At 38.1% G+C, this 11,199-nt stretch overlaps 1 pseudogene; it reads left to right on the plus strand.

Moving 5' to 3' along the window:
• Nucleotides 1-3,942: 3,942 nt before the first annotated feature.
• On the plus strand, nucleotides 3,943-8,892 carry LOC115279720 (annotated as a pseudogene).
• Nucleotides 8,893-11,199: the final 2,307 nt, after the last annotated feature.

An 11,199-nucleotide genomic window follows, 5' to 3' on the forward strand; every position in this document is an offset into this window, starting at 1 on the left:
ATTACATAGATTAGATATGCATGGTCAGAATGAGGGTAATTATTTTGGGGCATGAGGGTAACTATAAGATACCTAGACTTATTTCAATAAAACTCATACTGGATCCCACTGGCTAATAAAAATTAATTCTTCCATGTATCTTCTTCAAAATGTGCACAAGGCTCAGACAGGGGCTAGAGCAGAAAGTGCAGAAATCATTTTATGTTTTAGAAGGGTGGGGAAGCAAAAGGAAGAAGGGGGGAGGCAATTTTATGATTATTCTCTGATAAAGACAAAGTTCCAACATTCTTTAGTAATTTTCAAAATGGAACTAAATAATAAATGTTCTCTTTGAAAAGAACAATTACCTAGTTAAATTAAAGAGCGTTTTCTTATGAAGATTGCAATTAAAAATAGAGGGCAAGAGAAACTTCCCTTAGCCATTTGCCATCACCCGAGGGTTTGTTGATCAACTTTATGCTTCACTTATGTCTCCATAAATCATACCATAGAATTAAAAGTGTGTGGCTGACATGAATATTGCCCACTTTGCAAATGAAAGACAAGGAGCAAGAAAAACTTTATGCCCAAGCATGAAGCTATCATACAAAAATTCTTTACAATTATTATCTCTGCTTCCCTACAAAAGTGAGATTACTCTCTTGGTAGATGTCATAGAATTGAGGCTTTGAAATGGAGATGCCAAGTTGTAAATTACATTTCTGAATCAATTATGCTTCTATCAGAAAGGCTATAAATAACATGCAGAATTACCAGATGTGTAATTTTTTGTTACACTTGAACATTTGGCACATTTAGAATGTCTAAGTGAGGGACTTGGGTTAATCTGTGAATTTCACGGATTCATCTGACAAGACAGCAGAAAAATGTGGGTGAGAATTATGATGACCTTGCTTCAAGGAGACTTCTCAGAACAAGGTCGACTCAGGAATTTGCCTGTGTTTTTCTTTAAAGAGACCTGGAAGGGAAATGGTCATGGAGCCCCTTTGGTGTTCACTGGCTGAATTCTCAAAAGAGTTGAGCACAGGACACATTTGGTTTCAGATGGGTTACGGGGAGCAAAATATAATTCAATGATGAGCCTTACTTTTGACAGCTTTACACTGATTTTATTTTGTCACCTTCTTGAGAAGTCTAAGTGAGAAACTGTTGGTTGGTTTGTTATGACCAGGCTCGGCATCCGAAACTTAAACATCAAATGGTGGGTACATGAAAGGGCTGCAGTTTATCGAGAAGCCTCAGGCACTGACCTTCCCAGGAATATCATTTATTCCTGGGTCTGTAACATCGTGGCATTTCTCCCCCTGTAGCGAGTTAAACTTTTATTACTCTCATTTGTAGGTGAGGATTTGTGTTATTAAATTTAGAAGCTGTCAGTAATAGGACTAAAGAAAAATATATCTCTCCATTTAGGAGACCATAACACACACCTTTCCCTGAAAAAAATGCTCATATCATGTAGGAGCTTCTTTGTTACTTAACTTTACTAGAGGAAATCTGGCTCCCTATGCAGAGTTGGGTAAATACTATGCAATCCAATAAATTTTTATTGGTCATGCCTAGAGTTGACTACCGTTTCTTAAAGCTAACAAATGGAATTAGTCTCTACATTTTTTTTTGCCTTAGCACAGCATAATAAAATGAACAAAGAGTATGAAATCAGCGGCAACCTGACAGATAATATATATCTCAGATCATAATGTTTAAAATGCCACACTATAATTCCAACCCAACTCCGTTTTCTTACCCTTAAGATGAATATAATGGTATCGAAATTCTAGTGTTATTTTTTAATTAAATTGGATAACACTAGCAAAATATTTAGCATAATTCTCTATCTATAATTGATTCTAGAGAAAGTGGTTCTCACTATCATTTGACATATGGCCCTTCGTAGGAAAGTGGATGGACCTTGAGGGTGTCATGCTGAGCAAAGTAAGCCAGGCAGAGAAGGACAGAAACCATATGTCTGCACTCATAGGTCTAGCAGGAAAACAAGAGAGACCTAATGGAGAACCAGGGGGAGCAGAGGAAGGAGAGAGAGTTGGGGAGAGAGAGGGATGCAAAACTTGAGGGACTATTGAATGCTGAAAATGAACTGAGAGTTGAGGGGGAAGAGGGAGGGGGGAAAAGAGGTGGTGGTGATGGTGGAGGGCACTTAAGGGGAAGAGCACTGGGTGTTGTATGGAAAACAATTTGACAATAAAGTATTATGGGAAAAAAATAAATAAAGAGACTTCTTTTTCTTCTTTAGTTTAATATGTCTGTCCCCACATTTCTTATGTTACACCTACAATCTCCTGCTCCCGGGCAGAAGCACTGCAGTCAAGAGCTCAAACTCAGTCTGAGTGTGGATCCTAGTTTAGATACTCATCAGCTTCTTGAGATTCAGCACGACACATAACCTACCTCTGCCTCTATTTTCTCATCTATTAAATTGGGATAATAATAGTAACCACCTCACAGAGATAATATTTTCCTTACCTAAGGAGTGTTTGTTATCAATCACAACTGAGACAAAACAGGAAAAGAACTCAGAACTGCCTGCTGCATAAGGACACACAATTAGTGCTGCTTCTCCTATGAATATGTTTAATATCTGTTTAATCCACCCTCCCTCCTCTATTTTGTTGACTTCAAATTTCTATTTGCATGTGAACTCTGTAATATTCAAGAAATGCATTTCCTTCTTCTAGTTAAAATAGTCATCGCCAGCTTTTGAATGATAGCATACAAAGTGGACTGGTGATTGGACCTCAAAAGAATACTGGCAGATGTCAAAGCTAACGCACTTACTGAAAAAAAAAAATCAGCCTCAACTATCAATATGGGATCCACCCAAACCGCATAAGGTAGGAATATGAAGGCTAATAGCAAATCCTCCTCAGAAGTAAGTAAGAGAAAAAGGAGATAAAGAGGGACCACAATCATTTGCATATGTGTCATTTTTCTGGAGGGGTGTTAAAGTACTGGAGCTCACACTTTATTTAATATAATTTATATTCAAATAACTAATTTTTATTATTTTCAAAGAATACTAATGTGAGTACTAGGTAAAGATTGAACTAGGTTGCTCTTCAACCATGTCTGCCTTGTCTGTCATCAAATTCTTCTCTGCTCCACTCAGACCCTAGAGCAAGAGACCATTGTTCTTGACTGACAAAGTCATACTAACCTTGGCAATATTCACCATCCTAATGCATATTCCCTCAAGTCTGTGTTCTCTGTTATCAGGAAACACATAAATCTAAAGAAACTAACTAAACGATAATATTTGTGAGAATAGAGACTATATTTTTGTTTAGTATTTTATTATTAGGAAATAAGAATTTGACAACTTTTGGTTGCATGAATGACTGTCTGCTTTGTTCCCAACATGACTAGAAGTAGACTATGTGTTTTCTTAGTCAATCTTCCAAACTGTCCTGAGAGTGAAATATAGACACTGTTTTACATGCAGAAAACCAAGGTTTAGAGATGTTTATTGACTTGCCAAAGTCTCATATATACTAAAATACTGAGTTGGTATTTATTTCAGATCTATATAACTCCAAATTTCCTGTGCTATCATCTACTTTAGCATCCTCTCTCTCTCTCTGCATGAGGTTGAGTTCATCACAAGATTAAAAAAAAAAAAAGTATTGATAATGCATTAGTAAAAACCTTTATGACCTCCCGCCCAGAGAATAATGATAATGGACTGAGCATCCCCACTTAAGAGACAAAGTAATTATAATAATAACTAACATCCATAGAAGCAATCATCGACACTTTCAACTTTTGATACAGTTCCTTAAAGTTTATAATTACTTTCCACATTTGATTTAGAAATGTTAAGTGACTTGCCAAGTGTTGCATGAGTATAAGTGATAGGGCCAGATTTCTCTGTGATTCTGAAGTGCCTCAGTGAAATAATTCCTCATTCCCTAAAAAATGCCAGCAATGGTGAAGAAGCAGGTACCATATCTGGACATTGCTTGAAAGTCTTCCTATAAACTGAAGGAGGGACTTTCTCTTAATTGCTCTCTGTCCCATTCTACTCTGACAGCCCAGTGGCAGGAGCAGAAAGGCCCTCTTCTCTTCACTGAAGGCTGGTAAGAAAACCTGGAAATGTCCGTGGATAATGGTAAGGTCTACTTCTTTAACAACTGACTATACCAAATGCTCTACCAGCAAGTCCATTCTATAAAACTCTAGCTTTTGATAACAACAAACATTTCAAAGGAACCATAAAATATTAATTCTGGAAAACGTTTAGAAAACATATCAAGTCTTATCTAACCTGAGATATAGGAACAGACTTTCCCAAAGAAAAGTCAAGATTAATGAGAAACTCAAGATTAAGAGCAGTTTCTTTCCCTCTTCCCTCCTTACTTTCCTTTTGCAGTAACTAACCGTCTGTCAAATCAATGTAGGATTCCAAAGATACAAATTATCTTCCTACATATCTGTATGTGTGTATCTGTGTTGGGGGCGGGGGGCATGCATGCACATGTGTGCATGTTCTCCAAACAGGATTCTTGCCACTGAAGATATAAGGCAGATCCTCCAGGAATACACTATTATTAGAGAAACAGAATTGTAAATAAATAACCACAAAAAAACCGCAGTTACACATGTCATGATAGTGATATTTTCAAGATTGAATATCCCTCCTTTGAGCCAAATCAGCTTATTGGTGCCTTCTGTTTCTTAGTCTACAGCTTGTTTCTTCCCTCCAGATTGATTCTTACCACCTTGTCAATTGCAGCCCTCATAGGAGATCAGAGTGGATGACATTATAACCCAGAGCAGACCTCAGGGACCAGGCCCTGTAGCCGGGACTATGACACTTCCCTTCCATTAACCCTGACTGAGTGCTAAAGATGGAACATTTTGGTTTACAATTCCCTAAACACCTCTTGAGTTCAGCTTGCCTCAAGTAGGACCATACATCAGAATTACATTTTCCCTAGCTTCAGTACCTTGTATTCTGGTTAGTTCCAGGGGACTCAGTTTTCAAGTACCAAACCCTGTTCTTAACAGGTACTCTTTCAAATGTTCAGGATCTTCTATTTGTTTTTAAACTCAGTGGAAGAGATTAAACATAAGTGGTTTTCTAATGAAGAAGAAGCTAGGGTAGAAGCTGGATTATAATTAGTACAATTGGTAAGTACAGAACTTCTGTTTGCAGGACGGCTAATTGCCTACATCATCCAATATTTATAGCTGATACCACTCACTGGTATCCATTTTTGCATCTAATGAATGGTTTAGGGAAGGGGATCATTTAAAATTTTAACCAATATGTTCTTTCCTCCTCAAAATAACACTATAAAGCATGCAGGAGTAAACTTTAGAAACAACAGCTATAAATCAGATTAGAGTTAGCTATTAGCCAATATTTTTTAAGTAGTGGACATACTAGCACAATAATGATCAATCACAAAACTCACTAAATATATGCAAAATAATATATATATACAGATAGATAGAGATCTCCTACTTAACATACTGTTAAAAGCCAATCTTAACATACTGTCTGTTATGTACATTTGGCTCTTTATTTCCATTAAGAAATAACATGAATAAGAAGATTCTATCAGGTTTCCATTATTGACATTTGTAATCACACACTAGCTCTAGTTTCCTAAATAGTCAACATACTGAAGGCTTATGCTACATCTAATAACAGTCACTGGACCCAGGAATAGTCCTCTGTTTTAAGTCATAAAATCTCTTCATGTTTAAGCGAAAAAGAAACAAAAAAGAGGTTGGTGGTATTTCTAATTATAATCTGTCTTTGCTATGTACTAATATTCATCATACTCTGGAGCAAGAACAAATTGTTGTTGAAATGGGTGAATATCTTGGAAGAGTTCTGTTAGGTAATATAGTAAAAACACCCTCAATATTTATTTCTTCTGAAGCATTTATACAATACATATTTTCTAATGGCTGCCCTGCCCCATTCAAGATGCAACTTCTGATAATATGAGAGTATGACTTGTACTCTCTTTTGGATCCATGAAAACAAATAATTAAATGTTGTTGCCAGGATAATTCTCTTTTCTTTCTCTCTTCTCCAGCCATCCAAGATACCAAAAGGAAAAATGACTAAGAGGAAGAAGGTGGCCCCAGGCCCTGAAGATGTTAAGAAGCAGGAGGCCAAGAAGGTGGTCAATTCCCTGTTTGAGAAAAGACCCAACAATTCTGGCATCAGATGGGGCATTCAGCCCAAAAGAGGCTTCGCCCAGACTGTCAAATCCCCCTGCTACATCTGGCTGCAATGGCAAAGGGCTGTTCTCTATAAATGCCTAAACGTGCCTCCTGCAATTAACCAGTTCACCCAGGCCAGTGACCACCAATCGTTTAAGCTGGCTCACAAACACAGACCAGAGACAAAGCAAGAGAAGCAGCAGAGATTGTTGGCCTGGGCTGAGAAAAAAACTGGGGTGTCCCCACTAAAAGGCCACTGTCCTTTAAGCTGGGGTTACTTTTGTCACCACCTTGGTGGAAAACAAGAAGGCTCAGCTGGTCGTGACTGCAGATGATGTGGATCCCATTAAGGTTGCTGTCTTCCTGCCTGCCCTGTGGGTTCCCTACTGCATTATCAAGGCGAAGGCCAGGCTGGGGCTTCCTGTCCACAGGAAGATCTGCACCACTGTCGCCTTCACACAGATTAACTTGGAAGACTAAGAAGCTCTGGCCAAGGAGGTGGAAGCTGTCAGGACCAATTACAACAACAGATTAAGGTGAGATCCACAGTCACTGGGGAGGCAACATCCTGGGTCCAAAGCCAGTGGCTCACATTGCCAAGTGGGAAAAGGCAAAGGCTAAAGAACTGGTCATCCAACTGGGTAAGTGTACACTGTCCAATTTTCTTTACATAAAAGTAACAAAAAATTCACTTTAAAATGCCATTACCAGAATAATAGAATCAATGCAAACAAACTACCATGACATTACAGAAGAAAAAAATGAATGACTCTGATCTGGGGGGGAGTCAGGAAAGGCTAATAGGAGGTTGACACCTTAGGATGAACAGGAGTATTTTAGGTGCATGAGTAGGGAAGAATAGGAAGAGACAAATGCAAGGTGGGGAGGCTGGAGAATACTAGTGGTTTTAATTACAAGTTGTCCAACCATGAGTGAAAAGGAGATCAGGAGTGAACTGGTAGAGCTAATGCAATTTCTATTCCTGCATATCTACTGCATATTTGTAGTTCATCAGACAAAAAAATTCTTAAAAATCAAACTGTTATTATTTTGGTAAAGAGTCCCAGTTTTTTCTATTCTTGCTCTCCATTATAGTTCATCCTTCTGTAGCTCTCCTCTCCTGACACAACCCCTCAAACTCCTTCTACAGTACTTGTTATGCAGAAGGCTGAATGATGAAAAGTTATCCAAACAGCACACTACAAGCTAACTATTCCAAGCGTATCTATTGACTGAAGAGATTTGCCTGACGAACTAAGTCAGTGCAAAAAGACAATGGTAAATAGCAGCAAAAAGAAAGAAATAGATCATTTAAATAAAAGAAAAGGCACTACCACCACCATGTATCCATTTCTCCTTGGCTGAAATTTACCCTAGAGGAACCAATATAAACTAATATGAAAATACTGCTTTCATTGTATAAAGGAAATCCAATGAAATGGAATGCTAATTCTGTTCTCCAACAATCAAACAGGAAAGCAAGAGATGCATTCGAGTGCAATACTTCCAGTTTTTGCTGTATACACACTAAAATTCTGGAGATATAAAGATAAACAAGACATAGTCATTGCCCCCAAGGATGTAACAATTCTTAAAGTATGCAAATAAGTAATTGTAATGCAAATTGGTCAAGTGTACAAAGAATAATACACAAAATGTCATGGGAGGAATTATCCTACTGTATTTGGTTGATATTATGTGGGGGAGAGAAGATAATTAAGCACAAAAACTTTAGAGGTTACATTTAAGCCAGAAGGTTAATAAATGGAAGTGTTGATAGGGGTTGCAGAGAATGGGGGAGATGGAACGGTCTGTCAGGAAGAGGAAATAATGTACAAAGTCTCAAGAACATAAAATAATATGACCACAGCAATGATTCCTGTAATGAGAAGGAAAAGGGATATCCGTGAGCCTGATGGAGAGAAGGGATGGGAGAAGGGATGGAAGGTTAAACTGAAAATATTGCATGGAGCCAATGTGTAAGGCCTGCTTGCTATACAGCAAGGAAGTTGCATCGTATCAGATGCTTGAAATGATCAGATTTGCTTTTCAAGAAGAAAACAAAAGTAGGGACAAGGTGAAGCAAAAAGATTTTACTTAGGAAGACAGAGGAAGAAGTTATTTTAATAATTTGGAGTGGCAGATGCTAAAATCCGAATCAGGTTTTATACTGTCTGAGGTAATTTTTATAATTAAGCCAAAAAGCAACAACTAAAAAACATTTAATAATGATAAAAGTGCTAAGCCTTTCTTCCAGCCAAAGTGCTTTTCTTTTTTAAGTAAAAACAGGAAGGCGCTCCAAAGAGATCTTGCTTTCAGAAATCCCAAGAATCCTGATGTATTCTCAGGACTCTGAACAGTGCCCAGCAAACTATCAGGTGTTTGATACCACCCGGAGAATGAACAAGAAAGGAAGGAACGAACGAACTAACAGAGAATTTTATCTGGCATCTGACTCAGATCAGCATCCCTAGGAACTAAACTTTGAGGTAGATATTGGAATACAGGAGGTATTTGGGGAGGCACTCAGGAAAAACACTTAGAGATCGAAGAAGCAAGACTGGGCAGAAAAAAAATAAGCCACCAAGAAGCTTTGGTTAAACCTGGGGGGAGTTCTGCACGACTCCTCAGCGCTATCCTGTTCTTGTACCCAAGGTCAACTCGTCGTTGGATAAGGACCGCCCACCCGGCTAAAGAAGTTCCCAGAGAGGGAGTCAGCTCTACACTATTGTTAGCAGCCAACCAGCCCAGCCTCTAGAGAAATAAATGCCTCATACTTGATGGAAAGGTGGGTGTACTTTGTGCACTCGAGTTTCTACTACCTCCCAATTTATAAAGGAGAAAGCACATGATTGGCTTAATCTAAAAGCAGGCAGGGGGCGTCAGGAAACAAAATTGCAGTTCTTCCAGGTTAGGCTCTCGGGCAATACCAAGTGCTTGTAAAGTATGGCCTAAAGCCCCATACTTCCCACTCTCCATTTGCCCACATCTCTAGTCTCTCTACACATTACTTTTCTAACATAGAAATTGAACATAGCAGCAGTGCCTGTCTCACATCACTCCTGAGAAGTGAGATCCTATATTTCATGGTGTAGGGCACATAGTGAGCATTCACTAAATGAAATAAATAGTAGTATTATTTAGAAAGCCCTAAGATCACAAGTATGATTTTCCCCCATTTCTTTCCTGGTTAGTCTCCAATGAGTTATTTTGGGGAATGAAACTGTCCAAGTCTCAATTATCTGAAGTTCAAAGTTCCCTGGTGTTAGGGCCCAGATTTTCTTCTACACAGTCAAATTGTCTTCTATAGAATGAACATGAAATAAACATACATTAATGGCTACAGAGAAAGGGTTAATTTCCCTAACGAGCATGGCTCTCTTGTTCAAGCACATCACAGGAGCAGGAAGACACGGGAGCACTTCCCAGGCCGGTAGGTTTAAGAAGTTGCTTAATCTCTCAGAACCGAAGTGTCTTCACTGATAGTAGAATCTTCTTCAAAAGACTGATTTAAAGAGTACATGAAAGAGTATCTACATATAAAGGGCCAAGCAAACTGGCAGGGGCACTGGCTATTTAAGGGCTTCAAATTCCAAATAATAACTTCCTTTTTTCCTTGGTCTCTGTTAGTTCCCAAGAGACCTGGTCCCTGTTCGAGTACTTAATTACTCTCCCTGAGGTGTGTAGGCTTATACCCCCACTGATTCAAAATCAAACAAAATATCACAAAACCTCTTTAATTGATTATGAAGAGGAGGTGAGGTTTTTAATTCAACAAAAAAGGACATAAAAGTCAAATACATTGTATGAAAATAGTTATAATGTGTTGTATTACCTATAGTAGGAATAATGCACCAAATCATTGGTTTGGCTTTGTCAACTTCTTTGGACCCTAGTCTTGCACGATGCTATGCAGGTGTACTAATACTAGTAAAGTGTTTGAGGGTAGGGGTTAGAATACTACGCAACTTACATTCAAACCTAGCTCTGCCACTTTACTAGCTATATGATGAATTATTTAAGATCCCTAAGCCTCAGTTACCTTATATGCAAAGTGAGTGTGAATGGTAGCATCTAATGCATAAGATTTAGTGATGAATACATAAGATAATGCATGTAAATTTGCTTAGTGCAGTAGATGGGATTTGATAACTCATCAATATCAGTATAAGATATCATTTTTAAATGCTATATTAGTTTGTTAGGGCTGCTATAACAAAACACCCTAGACAGCACAGCTTAAAGAACAAAAATGTATTTTCTAACAGTTCTGGGGTCTACAAGTCCAAGATCAAGGAGTCAGCAGGTTTGGTTTCTCCTGAAGATTCTCTCCTTGGCTTGCAGACAGTTCTCCCCTCTGTACCTTCACGTGGTATTTTCTGTATGCGTGTGCATCCCTGGGGTCTCTTCTTCTTCTTATAAGGAGACCAGTCACACTGAATTGGAGGCCCATCAAAATTACCTCACTTTAACTTAATCATACATTTAATACCTTATCTTCAAATACAGGCACTTTCTGAGGTACTAGAGGTTGGAACATCAGTATATGAATTTTGGAGGGGACAAACCCAGCCCTTACTAACCTCTTACTATTGTTAACTGCTATGTGTCAGACACAAGGCCAGAAGCCACTTTCTTCTGGACTGACCCCAAGTGTGTTCTTAGCTATACTTCATAAGTCCTTTTACTCTTTATATCAGCTCCTTTAGCAGCTTACTTACCCTTAGATTTTTATCAAAATAAAAAGGGGATTTTTACCTAATTATTTCAGATACATAATGTATGTTCCTTATAAATATTGAGACACTATAAAAATGTATAAAGATACAAGGAAACCTATCAGTAGTCCCACCAAAAAGAAATAACCACTATTTCCAATTTTGTATATAGCCAGAATTTTTTCTTTTTATGTTCATACACACACAAATTTGTTATTTTCCAGGACCAGGATTATACCCTACCTCTGTCCATATTTCTCATTTAAAATATTTGAGATGATTT

Source organism: Suricata suricatta, chromosome 16 (assembly GCF_006229205.1).
Source record: "Suricata suricatta isolate VVHF042 chromosome 16, meerkat_22Aug2017_6uvM2_HiC, whole genome shotgun sequence".
Taxonomy (NCBI): domain Eukaryota; kingdom Metazoa; phylum Chordata; class Mammalia; order Carnivora; family Herpestidae; genus Suricata; species Suricata suricatta.